Here is a 19,030-nt window from a genome sequence, read left to right on the forward strand (position 1 = left end):
CTGGAACCCCTGCTTCCCGGTTTGTGGCAGAAACAACCCCAGACAATGGTGCCCTCTCTGTGTGCCCCCACACCTCATCTCGGAGTCCTGCCCCTCCCCTCCCCACCCCTGCGCCCTCTCTGCCGCTGCCTAAACAAGCTGGGGCCTGGGCGGGTACAGCCGCGTGGACACCAAGTGGCCAAGAGTCACTGTTTCAAAATCCAGGTTTTCTCTGGAATTCAGCCCCTTCCTTTTCTTTCTTCTCAGCTGCCTCTGCTAGGCCCTCACTGTCACCAGCCTGCAGACGGCCACCACTCACCCAAGTCGAGTCACATTCCAGCTCTCCACTGGGTCCACACTGACCAGGAGACAATGCCCAGCCTGCTGCCTGGCAAGCAAGGGTCCCAGCGGCCCAGCCCCTGCCAGCCTTCCCAGCTCCACCACGCATCTCCACTCTGCCCCTCATTAATCTCACTTTGCCACAGACCCAGCCCCAGGCTCCACCTGCAACACACTTCTGCACTCCTCAGGGAAACCCACAGTGGTGGGCAGAGGCTGGGTGCAGTCAGGGAGACTGCGGTGAAACAGTGCAAGTGCTAAGACCATCCCAAGAGAGTGAGGGGACGCTGCTGGGAGGGGGAGATGTCTTCCTGCCTCTTGAAGAGTGAGAGGGCATTCACTGGGCTGAGAAAAGCAGCGGGGGATTCCGACATCAAAGTCTGAGAAAGGGCCTTTGTAAACGGGGAAGGGATCTGTGCTGTGCAAACGTTATTCACAGATACGGCCAGAGGACCAGGCTTCCGGTCAGGTCAGAGCTGGGACCCAGGCCTGGCTCCACCGCTCAGCCCCCAGCTTCTCTAGGCAGCTGTAGAGGGGACGTGGAGGTAGGGAGAGGGGAGAGACAGGACCCCCAGATGCGGTGCAGGGGCGCACAGGGCAGGTATCACTGTTTGGGGGTTTGTTCTGACACGAACCAGGAAGCAAGGCTTCTAGGCACACTCGGGGCTGGTGCGTCACGCCTTAAACCTCCATGTCTGTCACGGGCCGCGGTGTACCCTCAGAGAGTGAGACCACTCAAGATGCTGGTATTCCTGCTGGGCTTCCCTGATGCCTCAGTTGGTAAAGAATTCGCCTGCACTGCAGGAGGCCCTGGTTTGATTCCTGAGTTGGGAAGATCTGCTGGAGACCTTCCCAACCCAGGCTACCTGCTCCAGTATTCTGGCCTGGAGTATTTCTCCAGATTACTGACATATTTTTAGAATCACATAACATAGAATCCCCTGGCAGTCTGGTGGTTAGACTCTGCGTTTTCACTGTCACGGGTGTGGGTTCGATCCCCAATCAGGGAAGTAGGGTCCCACAAGCTGTGCAGTGCAGCCAAAAAGAAAAATTACAAAAAACCTTCACAACCTAGGACATTACTCTTGGGAAATTATTCAAAGTAATTAAATTGACAATTATTAATTAATAATTACATCAAGCATCCAAGAGAAGAATAACTGTAATTACTTCACGGGCTATCTCTGGGTGTGACGAAGTGCCGCCTTAACAATCCCAGTTGTGCAGGCGGTAATACACGAGAAGGGCTCTCCCGCCGGCTCAGCAGTAAAGAATCTGCCGGCAACACAGCAGCTGTAGGAGATGCGGGTTCAGTCCCCGAGTTAGCAAAGTCCCCTGCAGGAGGGCAAGACAACCCACACCAGTACTCTTGCCTGGGAAATCCCATGGACAGAGGAGCCTGGTGGGCTACAGCCCACAGGGTCGCAAAGAGTCGGACACGACTGAGTGACTAAGCGCTCACACGGGAAATGCTTACATCTTAAGTGAAGGAACAGAACACGACAGTATATAGAGATTATGCTTATCAGGGAATCCAGAAGCTATAAAAGCAAAGATAGCATATTGGACTACTTGACATTCTAAGTTTTGAGACAAAAAGCACTTTAAAAGTTAGAAGACAAAGGATAGAGCAGGGAAAAATGATACCATCCGCAAAAAAAGTTAAGATCTTTAGTAAACGAAGAGTTTCTACAAATTAAAACCCAATAGGAAAATGAGTCAGTGGTCTGACAGACAATCCATAGAAGAGAAAATGCGAGACGCACAACCCCAGAGCTTCCCTGGTGGCTCAGCGGTGAAGAAACCTCCTGCCAGCGCAGGAGGCGTGGGCCATACCCTGATCTGGGCAGATCCCACATGCTGGCGACCGACAGGACCCTGCGGCACCACTGCGGAGCCTGCGCTCTGAAGCCCCAGCCCCACGCCGAGCCCACGTGCCGCCTCTGCCGCAGAGCGAGTGCCCCAGAGCCCGCGCCCCGCAACAGCAGAGAGGCTCACACAGCAGCTCCCCGCAACAGGACCCAGCACAGCCATAAACAAACAAACGAAAATAAAAGACGCGCACTCTCGGCACACAAGGAAATGCAAACTCAGGCAGCAGCAACAGCCTCACTTTCATCTGAGGAGCTGGCAAAACCCAAAAAGAGTAACACCCAGGGCCTGCAGAGATTCGGAGAAAGAGACATCCCTGCTCATCGCTGGTAGGAGCGCGGCCAGCTGCGACTTTTCCGGAAAGGAACTTGCTTCTCTGAAAACCACACTTGACAGCAAAGAGGAAGAAACTTCTGACATGAGCTACGAGGCGGATGAATGTCCAGGATGTTGGGCCAAGTGGACAAGCCAGAGCTGGGAGAGACACGCAGGGGGATCCCAGGTACGTGGAGTTCCAGGAAGGGGAAACCCTCCCGGGCAGTGGCGGCCGGGGGGCGGCGGGGGGGGGGGGGAAGCGCCTGCAGAGGTGCAAGAGGGGCTGTTTCAGGGCTGGAAAGGTTTGCACCTGAGTTGTGTTGGTGGTGACACTGCTGACTATACTCATCAAACCTCATTGACGCTACAGTTAAAAGGGAGCATTTCAGCGCATGGCCATGACGGCTGCAAAAAGTTGATTTAAAATGTTAAAATACAAAAATATATGTTTCTTTATCTTTCAAATCCCATTTTGGATAAGCAGGCCTACAGATGTGAAAGTACCCGTACAGAAGAGCTTATGCCGATGGACGTTCTATCGCAGCATTTCTTAGAGATAACAAACTATGGATGACGGGAATATTCATCATCAGGGAACTAAATGAATAAATCACGGTGCATCCTTAATGTAAAATAAACCCACCTAAAAGAATAAGTTAGTATCTTCTGGTCTTGAGGAATATGCACGTTATGGTTTTTTAAAAAAAGCAAGTTGTCAAGATATCTGTATAGTATTCCATTTTTGTAAAAAAAAAAAAGCATATATTTTAAAATATGGTATGTATATCTGAAAGACAGGAAAAATATGTGTTGAGCACACTAGGCTGTTAGCATTTATTACTTCAGGGGATGGGACTGGAGTAGGGCGTAGGGCATATATGATTTTCCTTTCACAAAATTTTGAATTATTTCAGTTGTAAAAATCAGCATGAATTACTTTTGTAATTCTTTCAAGTCTTAAACAAAGTTTAAGCAAAAAGTAATAAAGAGTATAGGGAATCACTAAGTGTTTTATAATATAAAATAGGATAAAAACAATAAATTGAATTCGTGCTTTTATTACCAGTGGAAAAAATGAAATGTGCACGTGGATAAGGATTTGTAAGGAGAACTCAAAACAGGTTTTTAAGAGTTTTGTGGAGTGTGGGAGCATACATTTTTTTTTATAAACCTGTGAATGCTTGTGGGCAATAACCAGAATAGTTCTATTATATAAAACATGCAAAATATAGATGCGGTGAACAAAGCAGAGACAGAAAATGCAAAAATTAGAGCGGTTCAGTAAGGACGGCAGGTTTATGAATAATTTTCTTCTCTTTCCCCAAACTGTACGTAATATTACAACACCTTAGAATAAAAAGTAACCCTTCCTCTCTGAGAAGCAACGTACTCTTTTATGGAATTATTGACATTAGGTGAAAAGACAACACAAATGTTATCAGCTTTGTCAACATAAACCCCTGTAAGGACAAGGACTAGAAAGAAGAAGGCTGAGGTGTCTGAGGTTTCTAACTCCTATTTCCTTTACTATTATTGCAAAAACTGCAAATAAAGAGGAGGGGAAAGCCATCTGCAGTGACATGGATAGACTCAGAGAGGATCACACCAAGTGAAGTCAGTCAGACAAGGACAAATAGCCTACGAGATCACCGGTTTGTGTAACCACCCTCCCAAAACAATAATACAAATGAATTTATACACAAAACAGATACAGACCCACAGACATAGAAAGCCAATGTATGGTTGCCAAAGGGGAAAGTGGAGGGAGGGATAAATAAGGAGTTTGGGATTAACACATCCACGCTACATATAAAGCAGATAACCGACAAGGACCTACTGTGCAGCGCAGGAAACGCTGCTCAATATCTTGCAATAATCTACAAGAGAAAAGAATCTGGGAAAAAGCAGGTTTATGCATGCATGACTCAATCACTTTGTTGTACGCCTGAAACTAACGCAACATTGTTAGTTTCAAAATCGACTGTTCTTTAATAAAAATTAAAAAAAAAAAAAAAAAGAGTCCAGGGAAAACTTTTATTCTGTGTTTTCCTAGTTGCCAGAGCCTCTGTCTTCTTTTTTCAATATAAACATCTTGTAAAAACTAGCTGACTGGGAAATCCCTAAAACACATTATCTCAAGCCGCTGACCTTTGGAAAGCAAATGGGGTGGCGGGGAGGCTGTGATCCATATTCCCTCTCAGTGACGGTCAATCCTGCTGGGTTCCAGCCCCACCTATGGCAGGGGGTCGCTGGGACGCGTGGAGGAGACACCGAGCTGGTCTGAAGCAGGCTGTTCTGGGAAGGAGGCCCAGGCCTTCCCTGGCAGTCTCCTCCGAGTTCTCGGGGGATGTTTGCGCCATGTCTAAACACAGACTGCAGACTGAGCATGACCCAAGCAAGTCACCTGCCCTGCAATTCAAAAAAACAAATGCAATCCTAGACTTGATACGGTTTAAGTCAGCTGGACCAGGGGCCGCTCGGGTGTGAGAGGCTCTAGCCACTGCTGACCTTCTAATAGGAAGGAATATCAAGTCAGGGTTCCACATTGTGATATTTTAAATGTGTAGATAATTAACACTCTCAAAGCACACACACTGCATTTTTAATAGGGCTAAAGGTGACTACAGAATTACATACACATATAAAAGTAACTTCGTGTGTGTATACATACGGATGGAGACACGTGTGTTTCCTTTTGGAAACTATAGATGCATTTTAAAGTCAGGAAAAAGGGTGAGTTTGCTTGATTTTTGACCGTGCCACAGTCTGCGGGATCTTCGTTCCCCACCCAGGGACTGACCCGGGGCCCGGCAGGGAAAGGGTTAACTGTGTCCTAAGCACTGCACCGCCAGGGTATTTTGGAAAAGGTTATTTTAAAATAATATCTTAGTTACATTTTCAAATAAGACGTTGAATGCTTTTTTCCTTTAATCTCTAGCAACCGTTTCCGGTAAACAGCATCTACATTCAAAATAACAGGCCCAACTGTTCATTTGGAAAGGCCCGGCAAACGCACAGGGAAGTTTTTACACACACTGTGTGAAATTCCCTCTAGAGACACCCATCGGCTCGGGGTGTGCTCCAGGTGTACTGGCTTGACTAAGGAAGCCAAAGTTCAAAGTAGTACGAGGAGCATTTTCTTTCAATCCTTCTTCTCATCTCCGCTCACGGAGGCCCTTGTATGGAGATGGAGCTCTGGGAGAATGCGCAACCTGGCCACCTGCCCAGGGCAGGCCTGGCTAAGCAGCCTGCAGGAGCTGCAGGGGGTGGAGCCTGTGACTCGGGCTCAAAGGCCTCAGGCTGGAATTGCAGCGCCGCTGTTTCCTGTGTGACTCTGAGCCTACATCCTCCACAGAGAGATGGAGATAAGAAGTTAAAACCTGCACAGGCTTGGGGGAAGGTTAACCAGATGCACAGGGCTGCTGAGCACGAGATTTAGCACGAAGGTTGCTCAAATGTTTGCTTCCTTGGGCGGACTGGCTCTGGCTGGACGAAGGGATACCGTGGGATGATGTATGTGAAAACAAATGTTGGTTATAATTAGAAATGGGCAACAGCGCCCTGGAGTCTGTGTCAAGACGGCTTGTCTGTGTGTACGGTGGTGGCAGTGGGAGGTTTGCGCACTGCCTCCCAATGTCCGGAGCAAGGGAGTTAGCCTCCAACGCTAGGATATTTTTTAACTTTCTTCTGAGCGCCCCACCCCCTGACCTTCTGGCAGCCCCCAGAGCTTGACAGCTTCTCAGAATGGATCTGGAAATGCAGAAGAGGGCCGGGAAGGGGCAGGACGATGGGCAAGGAACTACAGGTCACGGCTCCCGATGCGCATCACACTTCTGGGTGCATTCAGAGGCGCGGCGAGGCCCGCCTCTCCCTCGAACCTTGCCTCCCTTTTCCGCTACTCCAGACGCCCTAGTCTACTATCCCTGAAACAAGACTTGGTCAAGGTGCATTCCTGCCCCCTTCCTCCGCCCCTGGTTCCCTCCTCCTAGAACACCTGCAACCGGATCTCCACGAGGTTGGTGCCCTCTCGTCTGAGCCTCAGCTAAGCCCCCTGCTTCAAGGGGCGCCTGTGCTGATCCCTGCAGCGACGGCACCCACCCTCAACCTCTGCCCACTCTCTGCCCTGATATGCTGTTCTCTCCACAGTGCTGGTCGTCACTGGAAACAGTCTCTCCTGCATATGGGCTACTTGACAGCCTCAGAAGCAAGAGCTCACCTGTCTCGTCCATGCCAGTCCCCAGCATCTGCACTCCCGAGAAAGGCGTGTTGGATGAATGACTGACTGAGATCCTTCACGGCGTCACCCTGACCGGAAGGAGAGCTCCATCCTGGGTGGCCCACGGCGGCTTATGCGCTGCTGTATGAGGGCTCTTCCTGGTTGTGGGGGTCCATGCACTGGTGGTCTCCACTGACTGTCAGCCCTCTTCCTCACAGGTAAATTCCGGGATTGGACACGTAACTAACTTGCTTTGGCTGATGGGATGGTAGCAGATGTGCTGGGCACAGAGCCTTGGTACAGATTTGAATGCTGGGGTCTGTCCTCTTGGGATGCTGCCTCTTGAATTCCCGAGTCACTCTGTGACGAGGTCCAGCTGCTGTGACGGCATGGAGGCACAAGTGTGCCAGTCATCCCCCTGTTCCAGCCACCTCAGCTGACGCCCCAGAAGTCTGGGTGAAGAGGCTCTTTGGAACCTTCCACCCCAGAAAACACCTGGCAGGGTGGAAGAACCACCCAGCTGAGCCCACCCCAGAGTGCAGAGCCAGGGGAAATATGCAGTCACTTTTAAGCAAGTTTGACATGCTGACTTTAGCAATAAGTAGCTGAAAGGCCAGCTTCCTTTCCATTTTGAATGGCTGTGTGAGTCCACAGCTCAGAAACTGAGGTGGCAAAGGGCCGCAACACGGTTAGCTTTGCTTTTGCACTTCACCCCGCATCCCACACACGTTAGTCCATAGTTCGTTGAGCAGTTTATTGAACTCGCCATGCTAATCTCTGTGCTACTTAAGTGTGTGATGGAGAAGGTGCTGGTCGTTTCCTCCACAATCTTTAAGGTCATGCCAGAGGCATCAGTGGGTCCATCCCACGCCTTGTTCCCGACCACACAGCTTGTGCAAGGCTGTGGCAGCTGGGCCTGCCTGGGTGAGCCTCCTGCAGACGCTGCGGCCAGGTTGCCGCCCTCTCCCTGGGCCTTCCCTCCTGGACCCTTCGCCCCGCCCCAGCTGCTCTCCAGGAGAGCGAGCGAGAGAACAGGGTAGGTCTGCCTAACCCTGACCTTCATTCATGTCTTAAAAGACAAGAGACAAACCCTACTCTGTACTGCCTTAAAACCTACATTTAAGTAGAAAGCCTTATTTTTTTCCCCTATTTTTCCCTCTTGGACGGGATAAAGTAAACCCAAAGTGACAACACAGTTTATCTCAGATTAGAAGTTATGGTTGGTGGTTTGAAAGCGAAAAAAGGTCAATTAATTTTACAGTTAAAAATGAATACATTAGAATTTTTTAAGGAAGGAAGGGGAATTGTTTTTATCATTAAAAAAGTCAAATGCACAGACTAAAAAGATCTAATAATTACTAAGTTGCCATATTCAGTTCACATGTGAATGTGAGTGTGTTTTCCTCAAAGATGTGGAGGCAGTTTCAGTTCTCCTATCCAACCACCACAGCACCGTCACATCTAAAAAAGCACCATCGTGAGACACAGTCTTTGCACATCGGGCTTGGGGGAAAGAGCCCGCCTTTCTCTGCACTTCTTATCTGGGAGCACAGGCTAGCTGGCCAGGGTGCAAGGCCAAGTGTGGGAGGAGGTAACAGGAGGGCTTTCTGATTCCCGAGGCCAGGCAAAGGCGTGGAGCTGCTGGGCTTCAGCACCGGGTTTAAAACCATTTATGGGAGCGCCGTGGTTCCTGGATTCTGAGCGCCAGTGCTGAACTGCCTCTGTGTGAGCAAGTCCCAGGCCGACATGCCCCTCAGCAGTGTGGAAATGGCATGAAAGACGGAATCGAGCAGGTCTTTCTTTGAGAGACAAAACAAACTGGAGCCACGAGCCAAGCATGAGGGGGAAACAAAAGATTCACTGCAAACGGTTTCTGCGGTGAGGGAACCCAGGCCTTCCCAGGGGGCAATGTGGGTGGGGACAGCTGGACTGAGACAGGAAGTGGGGCTCAGGCAGGGGATTCCTGGCTGGACGAGTGTGCTGAAGGAGCACCTCGCTCCCCACCTCTGCTGGCTGCGGGCGCCTCCTGGCCAGGAAGCCTTCCGCACAATGTCTCTGCCTCCCTGCAGCCCTGCCTCCTTTCCTCCACCCCCTGGCTCCGGCCCGCCCGACAGGCTGTTTTTCTTTATCTGCCCTTCATCGCTGTCATCCCTATAGAGCAGAGGCAGTATCTGCTTGCAGGGCAGCTCTCAGGCAGGGCCACACAGGGTGGGGTGGGTGACCGTGGCTGGCGCGCTGTCAGGCACCTTGAGACAGGCCCTGAGTAAACGGGAGTCGGGAGTCGGAGTCATTTCCTGGGGAGCCCCCGCCCTGGGAAGTGCCAGTGGGGGCAGGGCAGGCGGGACAGGGAAGAACCCGGGTTCTTTTCCCCTGCTCCCTCTGCTGGGGGGCGGCGTGAGCCGACAGCTCTCCCTGCGTGCCCCCGGCCCACCAGGCAGCCCCCAGGCCTGGGTCAGTCTGGAGAGGCCTGCGGTTGCCGCCGCCGGTCCCTGGGCTCCCTGCCTCCTGTGTTACTTCCCAGTTCTTCAATCCCCTGCGAGACCATCTCCTCCTGTTAAATTGTTTGTTCTAAATACCTACAGTGGTTTCAGCTTTCCTGGCTGGACCCTGACTGGGACACGTGTTGAATGTCCAGATCAAGTGTGCAGTAGAGAGAGAGCTCAGCACGCTTGGGAGGTCCACACCCTGCCCGTCCCACAGTGAGGGCGGGCCCTGGCCTGGCTCCTGGGGGGCAGCATGCAGGCCCTTGCAGTGTCCACATGGGAAGAGTGCCTTTGTGTGCCTGGGGCCCAGGGCCACCCCAGACAGCTGATGCCAACCATGTGAGGTAGCCTGGGGCCGTGGCTGGGGGATGGTAATGAAGACCGTGGTGGCTCAGTGGCAAAGAATCCGCCTGCAATGCCGGAGACGCAAGAGACCTGGGTTCAATCCCTGGTTCGAGAAGATCCCCTGGAGGCGGCACGGCAACCCACTCCAGCATTCTTGCCGGGAGAATTCCACGGACAAATGAACCTGATGGGCCACAGACCGTAGGTCGCCAAGAGTTGTGCACCGCTGAAGGGATTTAGCACGCGTGCTCGCAATGGAGACCGTGTATCTGTGGTCAGCCATGGGGGTGCTCTCTGCTTACGAGACCGCCCTTCCACACAAACCCTGGACACGGGGGACTGGATGCGAGTCCAGCTGGCCACACCTGTGCCCGCTGTCACACAGTCGCCGGGAGAACTAAGCGCCATCTGCAGGTCTGCCGTGGTCAGCACAGCCGGACCGCCACACCTGGGAGCTCCTGCACGCTGCTCTGCATATGCTTTCCTTCCCTGATTCTAACCTCTACTCCTCTACTAGAGTGAGCTGTAAGCGTGAGTTGAACAGCTTTCCTGAATTATGAGTCTTTCTACCAAGTCACTGAGGCTGAGGGTAGTCCTGGAGACCTCCAACATACCGACTAAACAGGAAACGTTTCTTCCACAGACAAAATGTCTAGGGTCCCAGAGCTTAAGTAATGTATCTGAACTGGATGCAGGTTCCACTTGACTCCAAGGGCCTGGTCCCCATCACCACGCACCACGGATGGCCTCTTGTAAGGACAGAGCAGGGTGAGAGGTGTGGACGCAGGAAGACTGCTTGACCAGCCGGAGTAGGGCCTGCTGGGGCCCCTCCCGGCTCCCTGCGTCAACAGGCATCTGCTGATCTCTGATCTGACTAGGCAGCCACGGGCATGCCAGGGAGGGACTGGAGAAGGTTGCTGTGGGTGAGGCCACTCTCCTGCAGAGAGGGAGACCAGGAGCAAGGGACAGGGCTGACTCACCAGCCACACGGCCAGGAGCTGGCAGCCTCTTCATGGGGCATCTCGCCCAAATCGGGGGCTTCCTGGCTCCCACGTGGCAGTGGTGCAAAGTTAAAGTGAAAGTCGCTCAGTTGTGTCTGATTCTTCGCGACCCCACGGACCATACAGTCCACAGAATTCTCCAGGCCAGAATACTGGAGTGGGCAGCCTTTCCCTCTCCAGGGGATCTTCCCAGCCCGAGGACTGAGCCTCCCACACTGCAGGCAGATTCTTCACCAGCTGAGCCACAGGGAAGCCCAAGAATTCTGGAGCAGGTAGCGTATCCCTTCCCCAGCAGATCTTCCCGACCCAGGCATCAAACCAGGGTCTCTCGCACGGCAGGCGGGTTCTTTACCAACTGGGCTAATTAGAGCCAGAAACACAGCATCTTCTGGTCCGTTCCTTCCCCTGCCACGCCCAAGTGTGTGTGCCCAGCTGCTCAGCCACGTCCAGCTCTGTGAGACCCCATGGTCTGCAGCCCGCCAGGCTCCTCTGTCCATGGGATTCTCCAGGCAGCAACACTGGGGTGGGCTGCCATTTCCACCTACAGGGATCTTCCCTCCCCAGCGGTTGACCCCGAGTCTCTTGCGCCTCCAGCACTGGCAGGTGGATTCCTTACCAGTCTGCTTCTGAAACCGATCTGCGAAGGCCCTCCGTCCTCTGCCCACCTGGCCGCCCAAGCCCTCCCCAGCGCCAGCTTGGCCCCTGCACCGCTTGTGCTCGCCTGCCGGGCGCCCCCGGCCCCTCCAGTTTCATGTAAGATGTGCCCCTCGGAGAAGCCTTCCCCGCCCGCCTGGGAGAGGGGGCCGCGCCCTCGCTGTCCCCTTCCACAGCATCCTCCTGTGTTCTCACTCACAGGTGTCCCCACTTTCTCCGACAATCACAGGTAAGACTTGCTGGGCGTTTACTGTGTGCTAAGACGCTGCTCAAAGCGTGTGACTTCATACTAGCTCACTTGGTGATCATTTACACAATCTGACTTTACAGCTAAGGAAACAAGTTTAAAGCCACTGCCTCGACAAGCCTGGGGGCATGAGGAGGGCAGGGAGCCAGCCTGTTTGGGTTACTGCTGAGCCAGAAGCCAGGCATGCAGTCCGGCCCGTAAATAGGAGCTCTGGGTGTATTTGCTGGAGGGAACAAGAAGCCTGCAGAGGGCCTGGATGTGGAGAAGGGGAAGGACAGACTCGAGGCTGGAGCTCAGGCTCCAGGTGATGCAACTGGGTGGCACCATGAACAGAGGGAGGGCTCCCAGGGTGACGCCCGTGGTGAAGAGCCCACCAGGCAGTGCCGGCGACACAGGAAACGTGGGCAGGATCCCTGGGTCGGGAAGATGCCCTGGAGAAGGGCACGGCACGGCAACCCACTCCAGGATTCTTGCCTGGAGAACCCCATGGACAGAGGGGCCTGGCGGGTTGCAGGTCCACAGGGTCGCAGAGTCCGACAGGACTGAACGACTTAACGTGAACGATGAATGAAAGAGCAGAGGCCGGCCAGGCCAGCCCTTGTGCAGACCCTCTGAACGTGGGCTGGGCCCGATCACTCGCCCCTCCTCCTCGGACGTGACAAAGGCGAGGTCCCATCACACCTGCGGTCAGGCTGCGAACATGCTGACTTCCACCTCACGCGCCGTCTTGCTGTACCGCCCTGTGTGGTGTGCACACCCTGAAGAAGTGTGCTGACGCATGGAGAGGCCCGCGTGGCAAGGGCCTGAGGGCAGCCTCTGGCCAAAGCCTACAAATGAAGACCCCCTCGAGCCGACGGCTGACAGTGGAGTGAACCCTGGCAATAGAGACCTTTCTTCAGCCTTCAGATGAGACCCCTGCCCCTGTGCAGCCTCGTCAGAGACCCTGAGGCAGACCACCCGGCTGGGCTAGGTCCAGATTCCTAGCCACAGAAACCCTGAGATAAGAAAGGGATTTAAAACACAGAATTGTTGCAGTAAAAAGTACGTAGCATAAACGGACCGTCCCAGCTACCTGAGGTGTGCTGTTCGGCCCTGGCAGCTACCGGTACAATGCCATATGACAGTCGCCCGGGGCGCCTTCTCTTCGCAACCGGAATCCTACAGACTCTGAACAGTAACTCCCCCGCCTCTCTCCAGACCCTGAAACCACCGTCCCGCTTTGTGTCTCGGTGGCTGTGATGGCTTTAGGTGCCTCTGGACGTGGAATCAGACTGTAGCCGTCCTTTGCGACTGCTTCATTTCAGTGAGTGCGAGATCCTCCAGGCCCATCCAAGTGGCAAGGTGTATCAGAATTTCCTGCTTTAAGGCTGAGTAATATTGCCTGACACTGGGGAAGACTGAGGGCAGGAGAAGGGGCGACAGAGGATGAGATGGCTGGATGGCATCACCAACGCAACGGACAAGAGTCTGACTGATCTCCAAACATGCCTTTGAGACCCCGCTCTCCATTTTTCTGGGTCTGCACTAGAGACGGAGCTGCCGGATGGAACGGAGACTCTATGCTGAGCTGGGGGGAGGCCTCTGCATGTCTTCCTTCTCCCGTTTCCACCAGAGGAGCACAAGGGCCCCAGTTCCTCCACACCCTCACCAGCGCTAGCTGGTCTGTTCTTTCGATACTGGCCATCCTAAGGGCACGAGCTGGTGTCTCATTAAACGGTGTCACTTTAGGCAGCTAAGTTTCAGGGTGACTTTTGTGCAGTGGTAAGTAATACACCATCGCATTGTGTGACTTCCAAGAGCAGACTGGCTACTGGTTTCTGATGGTGTGGGAAGGGTGAGCCAGAGAGCTGGAACACAAGGTCCCGGGGCCGTCAGAGCGCCAGAGCTGGGGGCCTTGGGCAGGACAAGACCCCGTGGAAGGGGCACAGCGGCGAGGCTGGCAGCAAAGAGGTGGAGACTGGAACAAGGGCACGTCTGGGGAGTCACCCGTGCGCTTTCTGTAGGCTGTCTACAGTCTTCCCTGGAGCAGAGAGACATGTAGGGAGGAGTGGTTCAGGGAGGGCTCACTCTCTTCGCGTGTTTAACGTGGGAAAGCATTGGCCACGCAGAAAGCGCGGTGGCTCTGCAGCAGGCCTGGGGCATCGTCTGTGTCTCAGGCAATGCGGCCCATGCCCTTCCTCCTCGGCCACCAGCCTTCGAGCACGTCTTTTCTGAGCAGAGCACAATCTCCAGCAGGTCCCTAACGACGGTCAGGAAGACACAGCAGCCCCAGTGGCTGAACCTCCTGGGGTTTCCAAGTCCCAGGCCCTTCACAAGCCACAGCAGGGTCACCCTCCAGAGAGGTGCCTGCACTGAATCCCTGTGCATGAATGTGACTTGTGAGCGCTCCATGACACCGCGCGAGTGTTTCGGCAGTTCGTGCGAAGGCAGACTTGTCCCGGGGCCTTTCTGACTACAGAGTCTGCGCAGCCAGGCACAGCCAGGGGCCAGCGGGCCCTGCGAGGTGGGCACGGGCCTCGGGGAGCTCCTGACAGACACTCCCTGTCCGTTCACTGAACTGTCCCTATTCTCGCGCTGTCCTCCAGTCTGCGGGCAGCTGGAGATGTTCCCAACCCTTTCTCTTCACTGTCGCCAGCTCCTGGTGAGCCGTGGAAGGACCCAGCCCTGCTGCCCCTCCTGGAGGGTGAGCCTGCAGACGGCTGCTTCTCCTCCTGCCTTGCAAGGACAGGAAAACCATCTCTTGGGAAGCCTGAAGCCACACTGTAGCCTCTCAGGCTTACAGCTGGGCATCCTGAGACGAGCAGGGTGGGTGTTAACTCTGTTTTCCTGGGCACCAAGGGGTCCAGCAGAAGCTGAACTGCCTGGCACTCCCAGTCCTGGGCGCTTTCATCACACAAAACCAACACCAAGCTTTTGCACATGGACGTTCGTTTGACTTCAGATGTTATTTTTTCTTCTTTTCAGTCAACCAAGGGATCAATCTGAAGGAGAGTCTTACTGCAGAGAAAGAGTCAACACGGAGCTGCTCAGAGCAGGGCGGGAATCTGGGCTGTCACGCCTTCATCCCACTGCTATTTACTGAGCCCCTACTGTGCGCCAGGAACATGCCAGACTTGCCTTAGCAGCTGCAGGCAGCAAGAGACAGTCAACAGTGTGATGGTTAACTTTATAGGTCAGCTTGACTGGCCATGGGGCACCTGGATGCCTGCTCACTCATCACCTTGGTGTGTCTGTGATGGTGCTTTGGATGAGATTACATTTAAAACACCAGACTGGGTAAAGAAGATGGCTCTCCTCAATGTGGGTGGGCCTTGCCCAATCAGTTGAAGGCTTGTGTTTAAAAAAAAAAATTCACTGAATAAGAGGGAGCTACCCTTGCCTGACAGCCTTTCCAACTAAGATATTGGCTTTTTCTCTGCCTTCGTCCTCAAACTGAAATGTCCGCTCTTCCCGAGCCTTGAGGCTGCCAGTGTTCAGACAGGAACCACAGCATCAGCTCCCCTGCTCCTCAGGCCTTTGGACCTGGGCTGGAACCAAGTCATCGGCTCCCCTGCAGCTCCAGACTGCTGAGCACCTGGCAGGTCTTGGGGCCCGCCCACTGCCCTAAGTGCCTGAGCCAGTTCCTTACAGTGAGCCTCAACCTCCCTGTCTGTCTACACACACACGCTAACACATCCTATTATTTTTCCCTTTTTGGAGAACTTTTACTACAAATGATCAACCCAGACAGTGAGAAACTGCCATGAAGAAAGCCGAACAACTCCATGGAAAAGAGAGGCGGCGGGACTTTAGCTACAGAGGTTTGGAACGCCTCTCTGAGGAGGTGGCCTTTTAGCTGACCGCACGGGAGAGCACAGCCACTTACACACTGTGGGCGCGAGCTGGGCAGAGGCCTTGCCTGCAGGGCAGGGCCACAGAGAGTGGGGGGAACAGGGAGAATCCCAGACAGGCGGGAGCAGGGCAGGACGCAGGGTGTTAGGGCCTCACAGACTGCAGGGAGGAGTCCGCATTTCACTCCCAGGTGAGGGGCAGCCTCTGGACGTTAACCTCGGGCTCCTCTGTGTCCCTAGTCTGCTGTGTGATCTTGAGCAAACGCATGTGTCTCTCTGAGCTTCAGCTTCCTGGTGGTGTTGTGAGGATCAAATGAGATAACACAAGAGAATGACTTAGTGCTGTGTCTGGCGTTAAGAAGCGGCTCAGGAAGTGTCGGTTTCTCTGGCTTGCTATTCACCATGGGTTCCGACTGTAAATGTTGACGCTGGAACAAGCTGGGGAAGTACCAGCGGCATGAACTTTCTGGGAACGGGGGCAAAATGTACACCAGACTCACTCGTCATGTGTCGCTTACACGTGGAGAGACGAGCCAGTTAAACCCTGAGCACTAAAGCCAGAGCTGTGGGTCAGAGAGACGGGCTCAAACTCTGGCTCTTCCACTGCCTCCCCAAGGCGAGCTTTGGCAAATCATCGAATCCTGCAAGGCTTGGTGAAGTCGGGAAATGGGGACTGTGAGAATTAAATCAGACAGCTTGTGCAGATCATAACTACCCGGCACCCGTCAGAGCCATCGGGGGGACGCACACATGCCAAGGTCAGCTTTAAAAAGGTGGAAAGTCATCCACGTGTGCACACAGCGATGGTTACACGGAAGAGTGCTCAAGCTGACCTGCAGACTTAATTCAACTCTGATTAAGATCCCACAGGTTTGTCTATGAAACAAGCTTTATTTAAAGGATTTCTATGCAGGAATAAAGGCCAAAAAAAAAGTCAAGCCATGCTCCGAAAATAAGATGGAAGGATTCACCCTCCGAGATACTAACGTGAACACTTACCCTAAGACTGTGATGATTAAGACAGTGCGAAACCAACAGAGGGACAGACAGACGACGACACGGCGTGGGAGCTCGGAAACAGACCCACGGGCCGCAGGGGCTACAGACGGGAGCAGAGAGACTGACGACGATACGGCGTGGGAGCTCGGAAACAGACCCACGGGCCGCAGGGGCTACAGACGGGAGCAGAGAGACTGACGACGATACGGCGTGGGAGCTCGGAAACAGACCCACGGGCCGCAGGGGCTACAGACGGGAGCAGAGAGACTGACGACGATACAGCGTGGGAGCTCGGAAACAGACCCACGGGCCGCAGGGGCTACAGACGGGAGTTGGACATGAGGTAGAAATGGGATTGCAAGTCAGTGTGGAAGGAAAGGATTATTCAGTGAACTGTGTTGGTCAACTGTGCTGGTCACTTGTTTTTCCAAGTGGAAAAAAAATGAAATCAACTCCTTACCGCACACCATTAAAAAAACGTATAATGAAGTCAGAACGTAAATGTGAAAGGCAAAATTTTAAATCTTTGGAAGAAAACATAAATCTGTGTTGTTCAACATATTGTAACAACAAAAACCCAAACAGCTCAACCAAAACATGGGCAGAAGGTCTAAACAGACATTTCTCCAAAGAAAATGCCAGGATGGCCAACAGGCACCTGAGAAGATGCTCAAAATCACTAATCATTCAGTTCAGTTCAGTCACTCAGTCGTGTCTGACTCTCTGTGACCCCATGAATCACAGCACGCCAGGCCTCCCTGTCCATCACCAACTCCCGGAGTCCACCCAGACTCTTGTGCATCGAGTCGGTGATGCAACCCAGCCATCTCATCCTCTGTCGTCCCCTTCTCCTCCTGCCCCCAATCCCTCTCAGCATCAGAGTCTTTTCCAATGAGTCAACTCTTCACGTGAGGTGGCCAAAGTATTGGAGTTTCAGCATCAGTCCTTCCAATGAACACCCAGGACTGGTCTCCTTTAGGATGGACTGGCTGGATCTCCTTGCAGTCCAAGGGACTCTCAAGAGTCTTCTCCAACACCACAGTTCAAATGCATCAGTTCTTCGGTGCTCAGCTTTCTTCACCGTCCAACTCTCACATCCATACATGACCACTGGAAAAACTATAGTCTTGACTAGACGGACCTTTGTTGGCAAAATAATATCTCTGCTTTTTAATATGCTATCTAGGTTGGTCATAACTTCCCTTCCAAGGAGTAAGTGTCTTAATTTCATGGCTGCAATCACCATCTGCAATGATTATGGAGCCCCAAAAATTAAGTCTGACACTGTTTCCATTAGAGAAACGCAAATTAAAATTACTGCAAGGTATCACTTTACACCAGTCAGAATGTCAATCATCAAAAAGTTTACAAATAATGAATGCTGGAGAGGGTGTGGAGCAAGAGGAATCCTCCTAGCTGTTGGGGGGAATGCAGACTGATACAGCCGTTGTAGAGAACAGTGTGCAGCTTCCTGAGAAACAGGAAAACTGAAAATAGAACTACTATATGACCCAGCAAGCCCGCTCCTGCGCATAAATCAGGAAAAGACGAAAGCTCTTCTTCAAAAAGACACACGCACCAATGTTCACCGCAGCACTGTTTGCAACAGCCAAGACACGGAAGCAACCTAAGTGTCCATCACCCTAAGCATCACATTGAAAGGTGCGGTCCATATATACAATGGAATATGACTCAGTCATTAAAGGAACAAAAGCATGCCGTTTGCAGCAACATGACTGACCTAGAGATTATCATTTTAATGGAATTAAGTCAAATAAAGACAAATATCATATCGCATCGTTTATATAGAATATAAATAAAAATTACACAAATTAATTAATTTATAAAACAGAAACAGATTCACAGACTTTAAAAACAGACTGCTGCTGTCGCTGTGCTGAGTCGCTTCAGTCGTGCCCGACTAATGGTTACCAAAGGGGAAAGGTGGGGGAGGGGTAAATTGGGAGTTTGGGCCTGACATGTACACACACACTATATAAAATAACCAACAGGAACCTACTGCCAAGCACAGGGGACGCTCCTGAATGTTCTGTAACAACCTAAATTGGAAAAGAAGTCATGGCAGACTAGATACATGTCTGTGTATGACTGAATCACTGTGCTGATACCTGACATTAGCATTGGTGATCAATTACATGCCATTCAGAATAAAAAATAAAAGACACCCTACATACTTTCCACAAACGAAAACACTGATCATTTAAAAATATTAAATTTTAAGCTTTCCTTGATCGAAATTCACCATAAAGGAAATGAAAACACAAGTCACAAACTGGGAGAAGAAAACTGCAATACACACCATCGACCAAGACCAGCACCCGCGCCACAGAGAGCGCCTGACCAGCACCCGCGCCACAGAGAGCGCCTGACCAGCACCCGCGCCATACAGAGAGCGCCTGCACTCTGGTTACCAGGAGAAATGAATGGGCATTTCAGAGAGGATCATGGCTGTTCAAAAAGCAAGTAAAAGGTTTGGAACTTCAGGGAAAAGCAGATTAGATCTCAGTGAGATTCCATCTACACCCGCTGGGTTGGCAGAAAGTGGATTTAATAACACTGGGCTGGAGAAGGCGTGGATCCACGGTGGGAAGTGCCAATTGGTACAAGGACTCTGGGCAGCAATTGGCACTATTTGCTGAGGCTGAATGTCCCTACACGGCTATTCCGCTCCTGGATGTCTCTGTGCAAGAGGCATTCGTGTGAACACATGTGGCAGAAGACAGGCCCAA

At 52.4% G+C, this 19,030-nt stretch overlaps 1 protein-coding gene across 1 annotated transcript in view; it reads right to left on the minus strand.

Annotated features, from left to right (window-relative positions):
• The window catches only part of CNBP (CCHC-type zinc finger nucleic acid binding protein), a 58,139-nt gene that overhangs the window by 34,290 nt on the left and 4,819 nt on the right, over nucleotides 1-19,030 (minus strand). The window lies entirely within an intron of this gene.

The sequence above is a fragment of the Capra hircus genome, chromosome 22 (genome assembly GCF_001704415.2).
Source record: "Capra hircus breed San Clemente chromosome 22, ASM170441v1, whole genome shotgun sequence".
Lineage (NCBI taxonomy): Eukaryota > Metazoa > Chordata > Mammalia > Artiodactyla > Bovidae > Capra > Capra hircus.